The sequence below is a fragment of the Oryctolagus cuniculus genome, chromosome 21 (genome assembly GCF_051225735.1).
Source record: "Oryctolagus cuniculus isolate XC-2025 breed Fujian yellow rabbit chromosome 21, ASM5122573v1, whole genome shotgun sequence".
NCBI lineage: Eukaryota > Metazoa > Chordata > Mammalia > Lagomorpha > Leporidae > Oryctolagus > Oryctolagus cuniculus.
This window is the reverse complement of record NC_142887.1, coordinates 46,919,123-46,943,170: the sequence shown is the minus strand read 5'-3', so window position 1 is coordinate 46,943,170 and position 24,048 is coordinate 46,919,123. Positions and strand designations below refer to the sequence as shown.

General features: G+C 41.0%; 1 long non-coding RNA gene across 5 annotated transcripts in view; it reads right to left on the bottom strand.

The window, feature by feature from the left end:
• The window catches only part of LOC149119975 (uncharacterized), an 87,086-nt gene that overhangs the window by 5,974 nt on the left and 57,064 nt on the right, over window positions 1-24,048 (bottom strand). The window contains exon 1 of one of the 5 annotated variants that reach the window (XR_016227018.1): window positions 5,788-5,953. The exons of 2 other annotated variants lie outside the window; for them this stretch is intronic. This is a non-coding gene — a long non-coding RNA (uncharacterized LOC149119975). Of the gene's footprint in view, window positions 1-2,321; window positions 2,424-3,475; window positions 3,602-5,787; window positions 5,954-24,048 lie in introns of those variants that run through there. 2 more of the 5 variants (XR_016227020.1, XR_016227021.1) reach the window with 2 other exon arrangements.

The window sequence follows — 24,048 nt, the reverse complement described above, 5'->3', positions numbered from 1 at the left end:
GCTTATTTAACTGTGGAGATCAGGAGTCTTTCTGCCTTCCTTCCCTGTGAGTGCAGGTTCCCAGAACACTGCCCCCTCTCTCCTGTAACCACTAAATAAAGCACATTAGGGACAGTTTAGGTGAGGTACTGCAGGAGAGAGTCCGGGCACTTTGAGCCTGGGAAATAGAGGTGGGAGACAGAGCAGCCCGGGTCCCAGCCCTGACCTCGGGAGAAGCTGCCAGGATCGCTGGCACACTTCTCCCACATGTGTCTCTGCCCCTTCCTGCATGTCAAACCTGCAGCAGAAAGTCCCTGGAGCAGGTACCCTTTCTTCCAGATATACGGGGAGTGAAATTGGGAGTGTGGAGAAGAGAGTCCCTGGCATGTGGGACCCACAGTTGGTGGATGAAGAGGGAAGAAGCAGCAGGAGGCAGGCTCAGGGTGAGCACTCGGAAACTGCCTGGGATCGCACGTGCAGAGCAGGAGTTGCAGTAAATGCCAGAGAAGGAGCAGCATAGCCCCCAGGGTTGACACTGATCAAGGAATGAACTCCCCTGGTCCAACTCTGAGCCCCAGGGACTGGCAGTGGCAGGTGCATGCCCACAGGTATTTGGAAAGCAGAATACCTCGGAGCTACTGGGAACTCTGGGAAATGGAGTCCAGGCTGCAGCATCCCTAGAGACACCAGCTGTTCCTCCAAAAAGCTGCAGTCAGGGGTGGGTGCCCACAACCAGAGGGCATTTGCTTTTGTTAAGTCCCTCCTTCCTTTCCTTCCCACACCAAAATCTCAGGGATCAGTTGCTGTTCCTTTCCTGCATCAAATCTGAAAGAGTGACACTCACTTCTGCTAACTGACCCCAAATCCTGGCTCCCTCATAACCTCTGTCTCTTCCAGAAAAATCTTATTTACTACTTTGGCCCTAGAAATCATAAATGACTATGATAGAATGCAACTTTTAACAGAGGTGTAGAAGGCATGGTTTAATATCCAGTTTTGAGAATACAATTTTCATTTGTGTTTTATTGATGTTTATACTTCTTTTAAGATTCATTTTTTATTTAGAAGTCAGAGTAACAGAGAAGGAGAGGCACAGAGAGAGAGAGAGAGAGAGAGAGAGGTGTTTTCCATCTCCTGCTTCACTCCTCAATTGGCAGCAGCAGCACAGCGCTGACCCCTTATAGTTCTTTACAAATCATTTTACACTGTCTTTTTATTCATCTAGTAAAGAGACAGAAGAATGGACACAGAGCTAACTCTATCCAAAATCTTGCTTGTATTGCATCAGAATACAAAATTTGGGAAGGAAGAAGGCAAAACTGACTCAGACCCAGAAAACATGTAGGAAATTGCCACTCAAGAAACCAAAAGTCAGCTGAGGCACCCAAAACAAGGACAGCAAGCCAGAATTGGAGCAAGCCAACAGCTGTGCCCTGATTGAAAAAGACCATTCCTCTTGTGCCCTGAACTCAATATTGCCACCTCAAAACAAAAGCTCACATCAAAAAATTCATTACAAACCATGATACATAAGAAAAAAGAGAAAAAAGCCAAAGAAATGCAAGAATCCATAATGATATTGGGCTTGATTTAGTCGCAGGGAAACCGGCCGTTCCCGGATTCATTCACCCCTCCAGCTGACTGCTTGTGGAATTCTGACTGAATTGACCTGAAAATCACAGTGAAACTCAGTTTGGAGGCAATTAATATCTGTCACCTCAGCCAAAGTGTTCCATTTCATTTTCTAAAACACAAAAACTCACCTTGGTCGTGTTACCTGTAGATTTCTAAGCTTCAAACGCCTATTAGTTGTGTTTTTTATTTCATAATGGCTACTCTGCCCAAACTCTTGTTTGTTTGGCGTCAGAATACAAAATTTCGGAAGGAATAAGGCAAAACCAACACAGACCCAGAAAACATTTAGGAAATTGCCGCTCAAGAAACCAAAATTCAGCTGAGCCACCCAAAGCAATGACAGCAAGCCAGAATTAGAGCAAGCCAACAGCTGTGCCCTGTTTGAAAAAGAACCTTCCTCTTCTGCCCTGAACTCAATATGCCAGCCTCAGAACCAAAGCTCACATCAGAAAATTCATTACAAACCATGATAAATAAGAAAAAGGAGAAAAAACCAAAAGAAAAGCAAGAATCCATAATGATATTGGGCTTGATTCAGTCGCAAGGAAACCGGCTGTTCCCGGAATCATCCACCCCTCCAGCTGACTGCCTGTGTAATTCTGACTGAATTAACCTGAAAATCGCAGTGAAACTCAGTTTGGAGGCAATTAATATCTATCACCTCAGCCAAAGTGTTCCATTTGATTTTCCAAAACACAAAAACTCACCTTGGTCGTGTTACCTGTAGATTTCTAAGCTTCAAATGCCTATTTGTTGTGTTTTTTATTTCATAATGGCTACTATGCCCACAGTCTTGTTTGTATGGCGTCAGAATAGAAAATTTGGGAAGGAAGAAGGCAAAACCAACTCAGACCCAGAAAACATTTAGGAAATTGCTGCTCACAAACCACATATCGGCTGAGGCACCCAAAACAATGACAGCAAGCCAGAATTGGAGCAGGCCAAGAGCTGCGCCCTGTTTGAAAAAGACCATTCCCCCGGTGCCCTGAACTCCATATTGCCACCATAAAACCAAAGCTCACATCAGAAAATTCGTTACAAACCAGGATAAATAAGAAAAATGAGAAAAAAGCCAAAGAAATGCAAGAATCCATAATGACATTTGGCCTTATTAGTCACAAGGAAACCGGCTGTCGCTGGATTCATCCTCTGCTCCAGCTCACTGCCTGTGGAATTCTGACTGAATTAACCTGAAAATCACAGTGAAACTCAGTTTGGAGGCAATTAATATCTGTCACCTCAGCCAAAGTGTTCCATTTGATTTTCCAAAACAGAAAAACTCACCTTGGTCGTGTTACCTGTAGATTTCTAAGCTTCAAATGCCTATTTGTTGTGTTTTTTATTTCATAATGGCTACTCTGCCCAAACTCTTGTTTGTATGGCGTCAGAATACAAAATTTGGGAAGGAAGAAGGCAAAACCAACTCAGGCCCAGAAAACATTTAGGAAATTGCCACTCAAGAAACCAAGTCAGCTGAGGCACCCACAACAATGACAGCAAGCCAGAATTGGAGCAAGCCAACAGCTGTACCCTGTTTGAAAAAGAACCTTCCTCTTGTACCCTGAACTCAATATGCCAGCCTCAGAACCAAAGCTCACATCAGAAAATTCAACACAAACCATGATAAATAAGAAAAAGGAGAAAAAAGACAAAGAAATGCAAGAATCCGTAATGATATCGGGCTTGATATAGTCGCAAGGAAACCGGCTGCTCCCGGATTCATCCACCCATCCAGCTGACTGCCTATGGAATTCTGACTGAATTAACCTCAAAATAGCAGTGAAACTCATTTTGGAGACAATTAATATTTGTCACCTCAGCTAAAGTGTTCCATTTTATTTTGCAAAACACAAAAACTCACCTTGGTCGTGTTACCTGTAGATTTCTAAACTTCAAATGCCTATTTGTTGTGTTTTTTATTTCATAATGGCTATTCTACCCAAACTCTTGTTTGTATGGCGTCAGAATACAAAATTTGGGAAGGAAGACGGGAAAAACAACTCAGACCCAGAAAACATTTAGCAAATTGCCACTCAAGAAACCACAAATCAGGTGAGGATCCCAAACAATGAAAGCAAGCCAGAATTGAGGTAGGCCAATAGCTGTGCCCTGTTTGAAACAGAACATTCCTCTTGCTCCCTGAACTCCATTTTGCAGCCTCAAAACCAAAGCTCATATCAGAAAATTCATTACAAACCATGATAAATAAGAAAAAGGAGAAAAAAGCCAAAGAAATGCAAGAATCCGTAATGTTATTGGGCTTGATTTAGTCACATGGAAGCCGGCTGTTCGCGGATTCATTCACCCCTCCAGTTGACTGCCTGTGGAATTCTGAATGAATAAACCTGAAAATCCCAGTGAAACTCAGTTTGGAGGCAATTAATATCTGTCACCTCAGCCAAAGTGTTCCATTTGATTTTCCAAAACACAAAAAATCACCTTGGTCATGTTACCTGTAAATTTCTAAGCTTCAAACGCCTATTTGTTGTGTTTTTTATTTCATAATGGCTACTCTTCCCAAACTCTTGTTTGTTTGGCGTCAGAATGCAAAATTTCAGAAGGAAGAAGGCAAAACCAACTCAGACCCAGAAAATATTCAGGAAATTGCCATTCAAGAAACCAAAAGTTAGCTGAGGCACCCAAAGCAATGACAGCAAGCCAGAATTAGAGCAAGCCAACAGCTGTGCCCTGTTTGAAAAAGAACCTTCCTCTTCTGCCCTGAACTCAATATGCCAGCCTCAAAACCAAAGCTCACATCAGAAAATTCATTACAAACCATGATAAATAAGAAAAAGGAGAAAAAACCAAAAGAAAAGCAAGAATCCATAATGATATTGGGCTTGATTCAGTCGCTAGGAAACCGGCTGTTCCCGGAATCATCCCCCCCTCCAGCTGACTGCATGTGTAATTCTGACTGAATTAACCTGAAAATCGCAGTGAAACTCAGTTTGGAGGCAATTAATATCTGTCACCTCAGCCAAAGTGTTCCATTTGATTTTCCAAAACACAAAAACTCACCTTGCTTGTGTTACCTGTAGATTTCCAAGCTTCAAATGCCTATTTGTTGTGTTTTTCTATTTCATAATGGCTACTATGCCGAAACTCTTGTTTGTATGGCGTCAGAATACAAAATTTGGGTAGGAAGAAGGCAAAACCAACTCAGACCCAGAAAACATTTAGGAAATTGCCGCTCACAAACCACATATCGGCTGAGGCACCCAAAACAATGACAGCAAGCCAGAATTGGAGCAGGTCAACAGCTGGGCCCTGTTTGAAAAAGACCATTCCCCCGGTGCCCTAAACTCCATATTGCAGCCACAAAACCAAAGCTCACATCAGAAAATTCATTACAAACCATGATAAATAGGAAATCAGAGAAAAAAGCCACAGAAATGCAAGAATACATAATGACATTTGGCCTTATTAGTCACAAGGAAACCGGCTGTTCCCGGATTCATCCTCTGCTCCAGCTGACTGCCTGTGGAATTCTGACTGAATTAACCTGAAAATCGCAGTGAAACTCAGTTTGGAGGCAATTACTCTCTGTCACCTCAGCCAAAGTGTTCCATTTGATTTTCCAAAACACAAAAACTCACCTTGGTCGTGTTACCTGTAGATTTTGAAGGTTTAAACGCCTATTTGTTGTGTTTTTTATTTCATAGTAGCTACTCTGCTGAAACTCTTGTTTGTATGGCATCAGAATACAAAATTTAGGAAGGAAGAAGGCAAAACCAACTCAGACCCAGAAACATTTATGAAATTGCCACTCAGAATACACAAATCGGCTGAGGCATGCAAAACAATGACAGCAAGCCAGAATTGGAGCAGGGCAACTTCTGTGCCCTGTTTGAAAAAGAGCCTTCCTCTTGCACCCTGAACTCCAGATTGCAGCCTCAAAACCAAAGCTCACATCAGAAAATTCATTACAAACCATGATAAATAAGAAAAAGGAGAAAAAAGCCAAAGAAACGCAAGAATCCATAATGATATTGGGCTTGATTCAGTCACAAGGAAACCGGCTGTTCCCGGATTCATCCACCCGTCCAGCTGACTGCCTGTGGAATTCTGACTGAATTAACTTGAAAATCACAGTGAAACTCAGTTTGGAGGCAATTAATATCTGTCACCTCAGCCAAAGTGTTCCATTTGATTTTCCAAAACACAAAAACTCACCTTGGTCGTGTTACCTGTAGATTTCTAAGCTTCAAATGCCTATTTGTTGTGTGTTTCATTTCATAATGGCTACTCTCCCCAAACTCTTGTTTGTATGCCGTCAGAATACAAAATTTGGGAAGGAAGAAGGCAAAACCAACTCAGACCCAGAAAACATTTATGAAATTGCCGCTCAGAATCCACAAATCTGCTGAGGTACTCAAAACAATGACAGCAAGCCAGAATTGGAGAAAGCTAACAGCTGTGCCCTGTTTGAAAAAGACCATTCCTCTGTTACCCTGAACTCCATATTGCCGCCTCAAAACCAAAGCTCATATCAGAAAATTCATTACAAACCATGATAAATAAGGGAAATGTGGAAAAACCAAAGAAATGCAAGAGTCCTTTGTAATATTGGACTGGATTTAGACACAAGGAAACTGGCTGTTTCCAGATTCGTCCCCCTTCCACAGACTGACTTTGGAATCTGATTGAATTCATCTCAAAATCGCACTCACACTCAATTTGGAGGGTATTAGTATCTGTCCCCTCAGCAGAAGGGTTCCATATCATTTTCCAAAACACAGAAACTCATCTTGGTCATGTTGCCTGTAGATTTCTAATCCAAAAAAAACAATGCGCTGTGTTTTTTTTTTTTGCTTTCATAATGTCTACTCTGTCCAAAATCTTGCTTCTATTGCATCAGAATACAAAATTTGGGAATAAGAAGGCAAAACCGACTCAGACCCAGAAAATATGTAGGAAATTGCCACTCAAGAAACCACAAATCAGCTGAGGCACCCAAAACAATGACAGGAAGCCAGAATTGGAGCAAGCCAACAGCTGTGCCCTGTTTGAAAAAGACCATTCCTCTTGTGCCCTGAACTCAATATTGCCACCTCAAAACCAAAGGTCACATTAGAAAATTCATTACAAACCATGATAAATAAGGGAAATGTGAAAAAGCCAAAGAAATGCAAGAGTCCTTTGTGATATTTGGCTGGATTTAGACACAAGGAAACTGGCTGGTTCCAGATTCATTGCCCCCTTCCACAGACTGACTTTGGAATTCTGAGTGAATTGACCACAAAATCGCACTCACACTCAATTTTTAGGGAGTTAGAATCTGTCCCCTCAGGAAAAGGGTTCCATGTCATTTCCCAAACACAGAAACTCATATTGGTCGTGCTGCCTGTAGATTTCTACTCCCGAAAGGGCAATTTTCTGTGTTTTTTTTTTTTCTTTCCTAATGGCCGAGGCACCCAAAACAAGGACAGCAAGCCAGAATTGGAGCAAGCCAACAGCTGTGCCCTGATTGAAAAAGACCATTCCTCTCGTGCCCTGAACTCAATTTGCCAGCCTCAATACCAAAGCTCACATCAGAAAATTCATTACAAACCATGATAAATAAGAAAAAGGAGAAAAAAGCCAAAGAAATGCAAGAATCCATAATGATATCGGAGTTGATATAGTCGCAAGGAAACCGGCTGTTCCCAGATTCATCCACTGCTCCAGCTGACTGCCTGTGGAATTCTGACTGAATTAACCTGAAAATCGCAGGGAAACTCAGTTTGGAGGCAATTAATATCTTTCACCTCAGCCAAACTGTTTCATTTTATTTTGCAAAACACAAAAACTCACCTCGGTCGTGTTACCTGTAGAATATAATCTTCAAACGCCTATTTGTAGTGTTATTTTTATTTCATAATGGCTACTCTGTCCAAACTCTTGTTTGTATTGCGTCAGAATACAACATTTGGGAAGGAAGAAGGCAAAACAAACTCAGACCCAGAAAACATTTACGAAATTGCCGCTCAAGAAACCACAAATCGGCTGAGGAACTCAAAACTACGACAGCAAGCCAGAATTTGAGCAAGCCAACAGCTGTGCCCTGATTGAAAAAGAACCTTCCTCTTGTGCCCTGAACTCAATATACCAGCCTCAAAACCAAAGCTTACAACAGAAAATTCATTACAAACCATGATAAATAAGAAAAAGGAGAAAAAACCAAAAGAAAAGCAAGAATCCATAATGATATTGTTCTAGATTAAGTTGCAAGGAAACCAGCTGTTCCCGGGTTCATCCACCCCTCCAGCTGACTGCCTGTGGATTTCTGACTGAATTAACCTGAAAATCGCAGTGAAACTCAGTTTGGAGGCAATTAATATCTGTCACTTCAGCCAACGTGTTCCATTTGATTTTCCAAAACACAAAACCTCACCTTGGTCGTGTTACCTGTAGATTTCTAAGCTTCAAACGCCTATTTGTTGTCTTTTTTAATTCATAATGGCTACTCTGTCCAAACTCTTGTTTGTATTGCGTCAGAATACAACATTTGGGAAGGAAGAAGGCAAAACCAACTCAGACCCAGAAAACATTTAGGAAATTGCCGCTCAAGAAATACAAATCGGCTGAGGCACCCAAAACAATGACAGCAAGCCAGAATTGGAGCAAGCCAACAGCTTTACCCTTTTTGAAAAAGAACCTTCCTCTTGTGCCCTGAACTCCATATTGCAGCCTCAAAACCAAAGCTCACATCAGAAAATTCATTACAAACCATGATAAATTAGAGAAAAGAGAAAAAAGCCAAAGAAATACAAGAAACCATAATGATATTGGGCTTGATTTAGTCGCAAGGAAACCGGCTGTTCCCGGATTCATCCAGCCCTCCAGCTGACTGCCTGTGGATTTCTGACTGAATTAACCTGAAAATCGCAGGGAAACTCAGTTTGGAGGCAATTAACATCTGTCACCTCAGCCAAAGTGTTCCATTTGATTTTCCAAAACACAAACCTCACCTTGGTCATGTTTCCTGTAGATTTCTAATCTTCAAATGCCTATTTGTTTTGTGTTTTATTTCATAATGGCTACTCTGCCCACAGTCTTGTTTGTATGGCGTCAGAATACAAAATTTGGGAAGGAAGAAGGGAAAAGCAACTCAGACCGAGAAAACATTTAGGAAATTGAGGCTCAAGAAACCACAAATCGGCTGAGGCACCCAAAACAATGATAGTAAGCCAGAATTGAAGCAGGCCAACAGCTTTGCCCTGTTTGAAAAAGACCATTCCTCTCGTGCCCTGAACTCAATATGCCAGCCTCAAAACCACAGCTCAAATCAGAAAATTCATTACAAACCATGATAAATTAGAGAAAAGAGAAAAAAGCCAAAGAAATACAAGAAACCATAATGATATTGGGCTTGATTTAGTCGCAAGGAAACCGGCTGTTCCCGGATTCATCCAGCCCTCCAGCTGACTGCCTGTGGATTTCTGACTGAATTAACCTGAAAATCGCAGGGAAACTCAGTTTGGAGGCAATTAACATCTGTCACCTCAGCCAAAGTGTTCCATTTGATTTTCCAAAACACAAAACCTCACCTTGGTCGTGTTTCCTGTAGATTTCTAAGCTTCAAATGCCTATTTGTTTTGTGTTTTATTTCATAATGGCTACTCTGCCCACAGTCTTGTTTGTATGGCGTCACAATACAAAATTTGGGAAGGAAGAAGGGAAAAGCAACTCAGACCCAGAAAACATTTAGGAAATTGAGGCTCAAGAAACCACAAATCGGCTGAGGCACCCAAAACAAGGACAGCAAGCCAGAATTGGAGCAAGCCAACAGCTGTGCCCTGATTGAAAAAGACCATTCCTCTCGTGCCCTGAACTCAATTTGCCAGCCTCAAAACCAAAGCTCACATCAGAAAATTCATTACAAACCATGATAAATAAGAAAAAGGAGAAAAAAGCCAAAGAAATGCAAGAATCCATAATGATATCGGAGTTGATATAGTCGCAAGGAAACCGGCTGTTCCCAGATTCATCCACTGCTCCAGCTGACTGCCTGTGGAATTCTGACTGAATTAACCTGAAAATCGCAGGGAAACTCAGTTTGGAGGCAATTAATATCTTTCACCTCAGCCAAACTGTTTCATTTTATTTTGCAAAACACAAAAACTCACCTCGGTCATGTTACCTGTAGAATATAATCTTCAAACGCCTATTTGTAGTGTTATTTTTATTTCATAATGGCTACTCTGTCCAAACTCTTGTTTGTATTGCGTCAGAATACAACATTTGGGAAGGAAGAAGGCAAAACAAACTCAGACCCAGAAAACATTTACGAAATTGCCGCTCAAGAAACCACAAATCGGCTGAGGAACTCAAAACTACGACAGCAAGCCAGAATTTGAGCAAGCCAACAGCTGTGCCCTGATTGAAAAAGAACCTTCCTCTTGTGCCCTGAACTCAATATACCAGCCTCAAAACCAAAGCTTACAACAGAAAATTCATTACAAACCATGATAAATAAGAAAAAGGAGAAAAAACCAAAAGAAAAGCAAGAATCCATAATGATATTGTTCTAGATTAAGTTGCAAGGAAACCAGCTGTTCCCGGGTTCATCCACCCCTCCAGCTGACTGCCTGTGGATTTCTGACTGAATTAACCTGAAAATCGCAGTGAAACTCAGTTTGGAGGCAATTAATATCTGTCACTTCAGCCAACGTGTTCCATTTGATTTTCCAAAACACAAAACCTCACCTTGGTCGTGTTACCTGTAGATTTCTAAGGTTCAAACGCCTATTTGTTGTCTTTTTTAATTCATAATGGCTACTCTGTCCAAACTCTTGTTTGTATTGCGTCAGAATACAACATTTGGGAAGGAAGAAGGCAAAACCAACTCAGACCCAGAAAACATTTAGGAAATTGCCGCTCAAGAAATACAAATCGGCTGAGGCACCCAAAACAATGACAGCAAGCCAGAATTGGAGCAAGCCAACAGCTTTACCCTTTTTGAAAAAGAACCTTCCTCTTGTGCCCTGAACTCCATATTGCAGCCTCAAAACCAAAGCTCACATCAGAAAATTCATTACAAACCATGATAAATTAGAGAAAAGAGAAAAAAGCCAAAGAAATACAAGAAACCATAATGATATTGGGCTTGATTTAGTCGCAAGGAAACCGGCTGTTCCCGGATTCATCCAGCCCTCCAGCTGACTGCCTGTGGATTTCTGACTGAATTAACCTGAAAATCGCAGGGAAACTCAGTTTGGAGGCAATTAACATCTGTCACCTCAGCCAAAGTGTTCCATTTGATTTTCCAAAACACAAACCTCACCTTGGTCATGTTTCCTGTAGATTTCTAATCTTCAAATGCCTATTTGTTTTGTGTTTTATTTCATAATGGCTACTCTGCCCACAGTCTTGTTTGTATGGCGTCAGAATACAAAATTTGGGAAGGAAGAAGGGAAAAGCAACTCAGACCGAGAAAACATTTAGGAAATTGAGGCTCAAGAAACCACAAATCGGCTGAGGCACCCAAAACAATGATAGTAAGCCAGAATTGAAGCAGGCCAACAGCTTTGCCCTGTTTGAAAAAGACCATTCCTCTCGTGCCCTGAACTCAATATGCCAGCCTCAAAACCACAGCTCAAATCAGAAAATTCATTACAAACCATGATAAATTAGAGAAAAGAGAAAAAAGCCAAAGAAATACAAGAAACCATAATGATATTGGGCTTGATTTAGTCGCAAGGAAACCGGCTGTTCCCGGATTCATCCAGCCCTCCAGCTGACTGCCTGTGGATTTCTGACTGAATTAACCTGAAAATCGCAGGGAAACTCAGTTTGGAGGCAATTAACATCTGTCACCTCAGCCAAAGTGTTCCATTTGATTTTCCAAAACACAAAACCTCACCTTGGTCGTGTTTCCTGTAGATTTCTAAGCTTCAAATGCCTATTTGTTTTGTGTTTTATTTCATAATGGCTACTCTGCCCACAGTCTTGTTTGTATGGCGTCACAATACAAAATTTGGGAAGGAAGAAGGGAAAAGCAACTCAGACCCAGAAAACATTTAGGAAATTGAGGCTCAAGAAACCACAAATCGGCTGAGGCACCCAAAACAAGGACAGCAAGCCAGAATTGGAGCAAGCCAACAGCTGTGCCCTGATTGAAAAAGACCATTCCTCTCGTGCCCTGAACTCAATTTGCCAGCCTCAAAACCAAAGCTCACATCAGAAAATTCATTACAAACCATGATAAATAAGAAAAAGGAGAAAAAAGCCAAAGAAATGCAAGAATCCATAATGATATCGGAGTTGATATAGTCGCAAGGAAACCGGCTGTTCCCAGATTCATCCACTGCTCCAGCTGACTGCCTGTGGAATTCTGACTGAATTAACCTGAAAATCGCAGGGAAACTCAGTTTGGAGGCAATTAATATCTTTCACCTCAGCCAAACTGTTTCATTTTATTTTGCAAAACACAAAAACTCACCTCGGTCGTGTTACCTGTAGAATATAATCTTCAAACGCCTATTTGTAGTGTTATTTTTATTTCATAATGGCTACTCTGTCCAAACTCTTGTTTGTATTGCGTCAGAATACAACATTTGGGAAGGAAGAAGGCAAAACAAACTCAGACCCAGAAAACATTTACGAAATTGCCGCTCAAGAAACCACAAATCGGCTGAGGAACTCAAAACTACGACAGCAAGCCAGAATTTGAGCAAGCCAACAGCTGTGCCCTGATTGAAAAAGAACCTTCCTCTTGTGCCCTGAACTCAATATACCAGCCTCAAAACCAAAGCTTACAACAGAAAATTCATTACAAACCATGATAAATAAGAAAAAGGAGAAAAAACCAAAAGAAAAGCAAGAATCCATAATGATATTGTTCTAGATTAAGTTGCAAGGAAACCAGCTGTTCCCGGGTTCATCCACCCCTCCAGCTGACTGCCTGTGGATTTCTGACTGAATTAACCTGAAAATCGCAGTGAAACTCAGTTTGGAGGCAATTAATATCTGTCACTTCAGCCAACGTGTTCCATTTGATTTTCCAAAACACAAAACCTCACCTTGGTCGTGTTACCTGTAGATTTCTAAGGTTCAAACGCCTATTTGTTGTCTTTTTTAATTCATAATGGCTACTCTGTCCAAACTCTTGTTTGTATTGCGTCAGAATACAACATTTGGGAAGGAAGAAGGCAAAACCAACTCAGACCCAGAAAACATTTAGGAAATTGCCGCTCAAGAAATACAAATCGGCTGAGGCACCCAAAACAATGACAGCAAGCCAGAATTGGAGCAAGCCAACAGCTTTACCCTTTTTGAAAAAGAACCTTCCTCTTGTGCCCTGAACTCCATATTGCAGCCTCAAAACCAAAGCTCACATCAGAAAATTCATTACAAACCATGATAAATTAGAGAAAAGAGAAAAAAGCCAAAGAAATACAAGAAACCATAATGATATTGGGCTTGATTTAGTCGCAAGGAAACCGGCTGTTCCCGGATTCATCCAGCCCTCCAGCTGACTGCCTGTGGATTTCTGACTGAATTAACCTGAAAATCGCAGTGAAACTCAGTTTGGAGGCAATTAACATCTGTCACCTCAGCCAAAGTGTTCCATTTGATTTTCCAAAACACAAACCTCACCTTGGTCATGTTTCCTGTAGATTTCTAATCTTCAAATGCCTATTTGTTTTGTGTTTTATTTCATAATGGCTACTCTGCCCACAGTCTTGTTTGTATGGCGTCAGAATACAAAATTTGGGAAGGAAGAAGGGAAAAGCAACTCAGACCGAGAAAACATTTAGGAAATTGAGGCTCAAGAAACCACAAATCGGCTGAGGCACCCAAAACAATGATAGTAAGCCAGAATTGAAGCAGGCCAACAGCTTTGCCCTGTTTGAAAAAGACCATTCCTCTCGTGCCCTGAACTCAATATGCCAGCCTCAAAACCACAGCTCAAATCAGAAAATTCATTACAAACCATGATAAATAAGAAAAAGGAGAAAAAAGTCAAAGAAATGGAAGAATCCATAATGAAATCGGAGTTGATATAGTCGCAAGGAAACCGGCTGTTCCCGGATTCATCCACTGCTCCAGCTGACTGCCTGTGGAATTCTGACTGAATTAACCTGAAAATCCCAGTGAAACTCAGTTTGGAGGCAATTAATATCTGTCACCTCAGCCAAACTGTTTCATTTTATTTTCCAAAACACAAAAACTCACCTTGGTTGTGTTACCTGTAGATTTCTAAGGTTCAAACGCCTATTTGTTGTGTTTTTATTACATAATGGCTACTCTGTCCAAACTCTTGTTTGTATTGCGTCAGAATACAACATTTGGGAACGAAGAAGGCAAAACCAACTCAGACCCAGAAAACATTTAGGAAATTGCCGCTCAAGAAATACAAATCGGCTGAGGCACCCAAAACAATGACAGCAAGCCAGAATTGGAGCAAGACAACAGCTTTACCCTTTTTGAAAAAGAACCTTCCTCTCGTGCCCTGAACTCCATATTGCAGCCTCAAAACCAAAGCTCATATCAGAAAATTCATTACAAACCATGATAAATAAGAAAAAGGAGAAAAAAGTCAAAGAAATGGAAGAATCCATAATGAAATCGGAGTTGATATAGTCGCAAGGAAACCGGCTGTTCCCGGATTCATCCAGCCATCCACCTGACTGCCTGTGGAATTCTGACTGAATTAACCTGAAAATCGCAGTGAAACTCAGTTTGGAGGCAATTAATATCTGTCACCTCAGCCAAACTGTTTCATTTTATTTTCCAAAACACAAAAACTCACCTTGGTTGTGTTACCTGTAGATTTCTAAGGTTCAAACGCCTATTTGTTGTGTTTTTATTTCATAATGGCTACTCCACTGAAACTCTTGTTTGTATGGCGTCAGAATACAAAATTTGGGAACGAAGAAGGCAAAACCAACTCAGACCCAGAAAACATTTAGGAAATTCCTGCTCAAGAAACCAAAATCGGCTGAGGCACTCAAAACTACGACAGCAAGCCAGAATTTGAGCAAGCCAACAGCTGTGCCCTGATAGAAAAAAAACCTTCCTCTTGTGCCCTGAACTCAATATACCAGCCTCAAAACCAAAGCTTACAACAGAAAATTTATTACAAACCATGATAAATAAGAAAAAGGAGAAAAAACCAAAAAAAATGCAAGAATCCATAATGATATTGTTCTTGATTAAGTTGCAAGGAAACCAGCTGTTCCTGGGTTCATCCACCCCTCCAGCTGACTGCCTGTGGAATTCTGACTGAATTAACCTGAAAATCGCAGTGAAACTCAGTTTGGAGGCAATTAATATCTGTCACTTCAGCCAAACTGTTCCATTTCATTTTCCAAAACACAAAAACTCACCTTGGTCGTGTTACCTGTAGATTTCTAAGGTCAAACGCCTATTTGTTGTCTTTTTTAATTCATAATGGCTACTCTGTCCAAACTCTTGTTTGTATTGCGTCAGAATACAACATTTGGGAAGGAAGAAGGCAAAACCAACTCGGACCCAGAAAACATTTAGGAAATTGCCGCTCAAGAAATACAAATCGGCTGAGGCACCCAAAACAATGACAGCAAGCCAGAATTGGAGCAAGCCAACCGCTTTACCCTTTTTGAAAAAGAACCTTCCTCTTGTGCCCTGAACTCCATATTGCAGCCTCAAAACCAAAGCTCACATCAGAAAATTCATTACAAACCATGATAAATTAGAGAAAAGAGAAAAAAGCCAAAGAAATACAAGAAACCATAATGATATTGGGCTTGATTTAGTCGCAAGGAAACCGGCTGTTTCCGGATTCATCCAGCCCTCCAGCTGACTGCCTGTGGGTTTCTGACTGAATTAACCTGAAAATCGCAGGGAAACTCAGTTTGGAGGCAATTAATATCTGTCACCTCAGCCAAAGTGTTCCATTTGATTTTCCAAAACAAAAACCTCACCTTGGTCGTGTTACCTGTAGATTTCTAAGCTTCAAACGCCTATTTGTTTTGTGTTTTATTCCATAATGGCTACTCTGCCCACAGTCTTGTTTGTATGGCGTCAGAATACAAAATTTGGGAAGGTAGAAGGGAAAAGCAACTGAGACCCAGAAAACATTTAGGAAATTGCTGCTCAAGAAACCACAAATCGGCTGAGGCACCCAAAACAAAGACAGCAAGCCAGAATTGAAGCAGGCCAACAGCTGTGCCCTGCTTGAAAAAGACCATTCCTCCGGTGCCCTGAAGTCCATATTGCAGCCTCAAAACCAAAGCTCGCATCGGAAAATTCATTACAAACCATGATAAATAAGAAAAAGGAGAAAAAAGCCAAAGAAATGGAAGAATCCATAATGAAATCAGAGTTGATATAGTCGCAAGGAAACCGGCTGTACCCGGATTCATCCACTGCTCCAGCTGACTGCCTGTGCAATTCTGACTGAATTAACCTGAAAATCGCAGTGAAACTCAGTTTGGAGGCAATTAATATCTGTCACCTCAGCCAAAGTGTTCCACTTGATTTTCCAAAACACAAAAACTCACCTTGGTCGTGTTACCTGTAGATTTCTAAGCTTCAAAAGCCTATTAGTTGTGTTTTTTATTTCATAATGGCTACTCTGCCCAAACTGTTGTTTGTATGGCGTCAGAATACAAAATTTGGGAAGGAATAAGGCAAAACCAACTCGGACCCAGAAAACATTTAGGAAATTGCCGCTCAAGAAACCAAAAGTCAGCTGAGCCACCCAAAGCAATGACAGCAAGCCAGAATTAGAGCAAGCCAACAGCTATGCCCTGTTTGAAAAAGAACCTTCCTCTTCTGCCCTGAACTCAATATGCCAGCCTCAGAACCAAAGCTCACATCAGAAAATTCATTACCAACCATGATAAATAAGAAAAAGGAGAAAAAACCAAAAGAAAATCAAGAATCCATAATGATATTGGGCTTGATTCAGTCGCAAGGAAACCGGCTGTTCCCGGAATCATCCACCCCTCCAGCTGACTGCCTGTGTAATTCTGACTGAATTAACCTGAAAATCGCAGTGAAACTCAGTTTTGAGGCAATTAATATCTATCACCTCAGCCAAAGTGTTCCATTTGATTTTCCAAAACACAAAAACACACCTTGGTCGTGTTACCTGTAGATTTCTAAGCTTCAAATGCCTATTTGTTGTGTGTTTCATTTCATAATGGCTACTCTCCCCAAACTCTTGTTTGTATGCCCTCAGAATACAAAATTTGGGAAGGAAGAAGGCAAAACCAACTCAGACCCAGAAAACATTTAGGAAATTGCCGCTCACAAACCACATATCGGCTGAGGCACCCAAAACAATGACAGCAAGCCAGAATTGGAGCAGGCCAACAGCTGTGCCCTGTTGAAAAAGACCGTTCCCCCGGTGCCCTGAACTCCATATTGCCGCCATAAAACCAAAGCTCACATCAGAAAATTCGTTACAAACCATGATAAATAAGAAAAAAGAGAAAAAAGCCAAAGAAATGCAAGAATCCATAATGACATTTGGCCTTATTAGTCACAAGGAAACCGGCTGTAGCTGGATTCATCCTCTGCTCCAGCTCACTGCCTGTGGAATTCTGACTGAATTAACCTGAAAATCGCAGTGAAACTCAGTTTGGAGGCAATTAATATCTGTCACCTCAGCCAAAGTGTTCCATTTGATTTTCCAAAACACAAAAACTCACCTTGGTCGTGTTACCTGTAGATTTCTAAGCTTCAAATGCCTATTTGTTGTGTTTTTTATTTCATAATGGCTATTCTACCCAAACTCTTGTTTGTATGGCGTCAGAATACAAAATTTGGGAAGGAAGAAGGGAAAAACAACTCAGACCCAGAAAACATTTAGCAAATTGCCACTCAAGAAACCACAAATCAGCTGAGGATCCCAAACAATGAAAGCAAGCCAGAATTGGAGCAGGCCAATAGCTGTGCCCTGTTTGAAACAGAACATTCCTCTTGCTCCCTGAACTCCATTTTGCAGCCTCAAAACCAAAGCTCATATCAGAAAATTCATTACAAACCATGATAAATAAGAAAAAGGAGAAAAAAGCCAAAGAAATGCAAGAATCCATAATGATATAGGGCTTGATTTAGTCGCTAGGCAACCGGCTGTTCCCGGATTCATCCACCCCTCCAGCTGACTGCCTGTGGAATTCTGACTGAATTAACCTGAAAATCGCAGTGAAACTCAATTTGGAGGCAATTAATATCTGTCACCTCAGCCAAAGTGTTCCATTTTATTTTCCAAAACACAAAAACTCACCTTGGTCGTGTTACCTGTAGATTTCTAAGCTTCAAACGCCTATTTGTTGTGTTTTTTATTTCATAATAGCTACTCTGCCCAAACTCTTGTTTGTATGGTGTCAGAATACAAAATGTGGGAAGGAAGAAGGCAAAACCAACTCAGACCCAGAAAACATTTAGGAAATTGCCACTCAAGAAACCAAAAGTCAGCTGACGCACCCACAACAATGACAGCAAGCCATAATTGGAGCAAGCCAACAGCGGTACCCTGTTTGAAAAAGAACCTTCCTCTTTTACCCTGAACTCAATATGCCAGCCTCAGAACCAAAGCTCACATCAGAAAATTCATTACAAACCATGATAAATAAGAAAAATGAGAAAAATCCAAAGAAATGCAAGAATCTGTAATGATATCGGGCTTGATATAGTCGCAAGGAAACCGGCTGTTCCCGGATTCATCCACCCATCCAGCTGACTGCCTATGGAATTCTGACTGAATTAACCTCAAAATAGCAGTGAAACTCATATAGGAGACAATTAATATCTGTCACCTCAGCTAAAGTGTTCCATTTTATTTTGCAAAACACAAAAACTCACCTTGGTCGTGTTACCTGTAGATTTCTAAGCTTCAAACGCCTATTTGTTTTGTGTTTTTTATTTCATAATGGCTATTCTACCCAAACTCTTGTTTGTATGGCGTCAGAATACAAAATTTGGGAAGGAAGAAGGGAAAACCAACTCAGACCCAGAAAACATTTCGCAAATTGCCACTCAAGAAACCACCAATCAGCTGAGGCACCCAAAACAATGACAGCAAGCCAGAATTGGAGCAGGCCAATAGCTGTGCCCTGTTTGAAACAGAACCTTCCTCTTGCTCCCTGAACTCAATATGCCAGCCTCAACCAAAGCTCACATCAGAAAATTCATTACAAACCATGATAAATAAGAAAAAGGAGAAAAAAGCCAAAGAAATGGAAGAATCCGTAATGTTATTGGGCTTGATTTAGTCACATGGAAGCCGGCTGTTCGCGGATTCATTCACCCCTCCAGTTGACTGCCTGTGGAATTCTGACTGAATTAACCTGAAAATCGCAGTGAAACTCAGTTTGGAGGCAATTAATATCTGTCACTTCAGCCAAAGTGTTCCATTTTATTTTCCAAAACACAAAAAATCACCTTGGTCGTGTTACCTGTAGATTTCTAAGCTTCAAACGCCTATTTGTTGTGTTTTTTATTTCATAATGGCTACTCTGCGCAAACTCTTGTTTGTTTGGCGTCAGAATACAAAATTTGGGAAGGAAGAAGGAAAAACCAACTCAGACCCAGAAAATATTCAGGAAATTGCCGCTCAAGAAACCAAAAGTTAGCTCAGGCACCCAAAGCAATGACAGCAAGCCAGAATTAGAGCAAGCCAACAGCTGTGCCCTGTTTGAAAAAGAACCTTCCTCTTCTGCCCTGAACTCAATATGCCAGCCTCAGAACCAAAGCTCACATCAGAAAATTCATTACCAACCATGATAAATAAGAAAAAGGAGAAAAAACCAAAAGAAAAGCAAGAATCCATAATAATATTGGGCTTGATTCAGTCGCAAGGAAACCGGCTGTTCCCGGAATCATCCACCCCTCCAGCTGACTGCCTGTGTAATTCTGACTGAATTAACCTGAAAATCGCAGTGAAACTCACTTTGGAGGCAATTAATATCTGTCACCTCAGCCAAAGTGTTCCATTTGATTTTGCAAAACACAAATCTCACCTTGGTCGTGTTACCTGTAGATTTCTAAGCTTCAAACGCCTATTTGTTGTGTTTTTCTATTTCATAATGGCTACTCTGCCGAAACTCTTGTTTGTATGGCGTCAGAATACAAAATTTGGGTAGGAAGAAGGCAAAACCAACTCAGACCCAGAAAACATTTAGGAAATTGCCGCTCTCAAACCACATATCGGCTGAGGCACCCAAAACAATGACAGCAAGCCAGAATTGGAGCAGGCCAACTGCTGTGCCCTGTTTGAAAAAGACCATTCCCCCGGTGCTCTGAACTCCATATTGCAGCCATAAAACCAAAGCTCACATCAGAAAATTCATTACAAACCATGATAAATAGGAAATCAGAGAAAAAAGCCAAAGAAATGCAAGAATCCATAATGACATTTGGCCTTATTAGTCACAAGGAAACCGGCTGTAGCTGGATTCATCCTCTGCTCCAGCTCACTGCCTGTGGAATTCTGACTGAATTAACCTGAAAATCGCAGTGAAACTCAGTTTGGAGGCAATTAATATCTGTCACCTCAGCCAAAGTGTTCCATTTTATTTTCCAAAACACAAAAACTCACCTTGGTCATGTTACCTGTAGATTTCTAAGCTTCAAATGCCTATTTGTTGTGTTTTTTATTTCATAATAGCTACTCTGCCCAAACTCTTGTTTGTATGGCGTCAGAATACAAAATTTGGGAAGGAAGAAGGCAAAACCAACTCAGACCCAGAAAACATTTAGGAAATTGCCACTCAAGAAACCAAGTCAGCTGAGGCACCCACAACAATGACAGCAAGCCATAATTAGAGCAAGCCAACAGCGGTACCCTGTTTGAAAAAGAACCTTCCTCTTTTACCCTGAACTCAATATGCCAGCCTCAGAACCAAAGCTCACATCAGAAAATTCATTACAAACCATGATAAATAAGAAAAATGAGAAAAAAGCCAAAGAAATGCAAGAATCAAGAATGATATTGGGCTTGATATAGTCGCAAGGAAACCGGCTGTTCCCGGATTCATCCACCCATCCAGCTGACTGCCTATGGAATTCTGACTGAATTAACCTCAAAATAGCAGTGAAACTCATATAGGAGACAATTAATATCTGTCACCTCAGCTAAAGTGTTCCATTTTATTTTGCAAAACACAAAAACTGACCTTGGTCGTGTTACCTGTAGATTTCTAAACTTCAAACGCCTATTTCTTGTGTTTTTTATTTCATAATGGCTATTCTACCCAAACTCTTGTTTGTATGGCGTCAGAATACAAAATTTGGGAAGGAAGAAGGCAAAACCAACTCAGACCCAGAAAACATTTCGCAAATTGCCACTCAAGAAACCACCAATCAGCTGAGGATCCCAAAACAATGAAAGCAAGCCAGAATTGGGGCAGGCCAATAGCTGTGCCCTGTTTGAAACAGATCCTTCCTCTTGCTCCCTGAACTCCATTTTGCAGCCTCAACCAAAGCTCACATCAGAAAATTCATTACAATCCATGATAAATAAGAAAAAGGAGAAAAAAGCCAAAGAAATGGAAGAATCCGTAATGTTATTGGGCTTGATTTAGTCACATGGAAGCCGGCTGTTCGCGGATTCATTCACCCCTCCAGTTGACTGCCTGTGGAATTCTGACTGAATTAACCTGAAAATCGCAGTGAAACTCAGTTTGGAGGCAATTAATATCTGTCACCTCAGCCAAAGTGTTCCATTTTATTTTCCAAAACACAAAAAATCACCTTGGTCGTGTTACCTGTGGATTTCTAAGCTTCAAATGCCTATTTGTTGTGTTTTTCATGTCATAATGGCTACTCTGCCCAAACTCTCGTTTGTTTGGCGTCAGAATACAAAATTTGGGAAGGAAGAAGGCAAAACCAATTCAGACCCAGAAAACATTTAGGAAATTGCCACTCAAGAAACCAAGTCAGCTGAGGCACCCAAAGCAATGACAGCAAGCCAGAATTGGAGCAAGCCAACAGCTGTGCCCTGTTTGAAAAAGAACCTTCCTCTTCTGCCCAGAACTCAATATTCCAGCCTCACAACCAAAGCTCACATCAGAACATTCATTACAAACCATGATAAATAAGAAAAAGGAGAAAAAAGCAAAAGAAAAGCAAGACTCCATAATGATATAGGGCTTGATTTAGTCGCTAGGAAACCGGCTGTTCCAGGAATCATCCACCCCTCCAGCTGACTGCCTGTGGAATTCTGACAGAATTATCCTGAAAATCGCAGGGAAACTCAGTTTGGAGGCAATTAATATCTGTCACCTCAGCCAAAGTGTTCCATTTGATTTTGCAAAACACAAATCTCACCTTGGTCGTGTTACCTGTAGATTTCTAAGCTTCAAACCCCTTTTGTTGAGTTTTTCTATTTCATAATGCCTACTCTGCCGAAACTCTTATTTGTATGGCGTCAGCATACAAAATTTGGGAAGGAAGAAGGCAAAACCAACTCAGACCCAGAAAACATTTAGGAAATTGCCACTCACAAACCACATATCGGCTGAGGCACCCAAAACAATGACAGCAAGCCAGAATTGGAGCAGGCCAACTTCTGTGCCCTGTTTGAAAAAGAGCCTTCCTCTTGCACCCTGAACTCCAGATTGCAGCCTCAAAACCAAAGCTCACATCAGAAAATTCATTACAAACCATGATAAATAAGAAAAAGAGAAAAAAGCCAAAGAAATGCTAGAATCCATAATGATATTGGGCTTGATTCAGTCACAAGGAAACCGGCTGTTCCCAGATTCATCCACCCCTGCAGCTGACTGCCTGTGGAATTCTGACTGAATTAACATGAAAATCGCAGTGAAACTCAGTTTGGAGGCAATTAATATCTGTCACCACAGCCAAAGTGTTCCATTTTATATTCCAAAACACAAAAACTCACCTTGGTCATGTTACCTGTAGATTTCTAAGCTTCAAATGCCTGTTTGTTTTGTGTTTCATTTCATAATGGCTACTCTCCCCAAACTCTTGTTTGTATGCCGTCAGAATACAAAATTTGGGAAGGAAGAAGGCAAAACCAACTCAGACCCAGAAAACATTTAGGAAATTGCCGCACAGAATCCACAAATCGGCTGAGGTACTCAAAACAATGACAGGAAGCCAGAATTGGAGCAGGCCAACAGCTGTGCCCTGTTTGAAAAAGACCATTCCTCTGGTGCCCTGAACTCCATATTCAGCCACAAACCAAAGCTCACATCAGAAAATTCATTACAAACCATGATAAATAAGAAAACAGAGAAAAAAGCCAAAGAAATGCAAGAATACATAATGATATTCGGCTGGATTTAGTCACAAGTAAACCGGCTGTTCCCGGATTCATCCTCTGCTCCAGCTCACTGCCTGTGGAATTCTGACTGAATTCACCTGAAAATCCCAGTGAAACTCAGTTTGGAGCCAATTACTATCTGTCACCTCAGCCAAAGTGTTCCATTTGTTTTTCCAAAACACAAAAACTCACTTTGGTCAAGTTACCAGTAGATTTTGTAGGTTTAAACGCCTATTTCTTGTGTTTTTTATTTCATAATGGCTAAGCTGCCCAAACTCTTGTTTGTGTGCCATCAGAATACATAATTTGGGAAGGAAGAAGGCAAAACCAACTCAGACCCCGAAAACATTTAGGAAATTGCCGCTCAAGAAACCAAAAATCAGCTGAGGCACCCAAAACAATGACAGCAAGCCAGAATTGAAGCAGGCCAACAGCTGTGCCCTGTTTGAAAAAGACCATTCCTCTGGTGCCCTGAACTCCATATTGCAGCCTCAAAACCAAAGCTCACATCAGAAAATTCATTACAAACCATGATAAATAAGAAAAAGGAGAAAAAAGCCAAAGAAATGCAAGAATCCATAATGACATTTGGCCTGAATAGTCACAAGGAAACCGGCTGTTCCCGGATTCATCCACACCTCCAGCTGACAGCATGTGGAATTCTGACTGAATTAACCTGAAAATCGCAGTGAAACTCAGTTTGGAGGCAATTACTATCTGTCACCTCAGCCAAAGTGTTCCATTTGATTTTCCAAAACACAAAAACTCACTTTGGTCATGTTACTGGTAGATTTTGAAGGTTTAAATGCCTATTTGTTGTGTTTTTTATTTCATAGTGGCTACTCTGCTGAAACTCTTGTTTCTATGGCATCAGAATACATAATTTGGGTAGGAAGAAGGCAAAACCAACTCAGACCCAGAAAACATTTAGGAAATTGCCACTCAAGAAACCAAAAGTCAGCTGAGGCACCCAAAACAATGATAGCAAGCCAGAATTGGAGCAAGCCAACAGCTGTACCCTGATTGAAAAAGAACCTACCTCTTGTGCCCTGAACTCCATATTGCAGCCTCAAAACCAAAGCTCACATCAGAAAATTCATTACAAACGATAAAAAATAAGAAAAATGAGAAAAAAGACAAGGAAATGCAAGAATCCATAATATTGGGCTTGATTCAGTCGCAAGGAAACCGGCTGTTCCCGGATTCATCCAGCCCTCCAGCTGACTGCC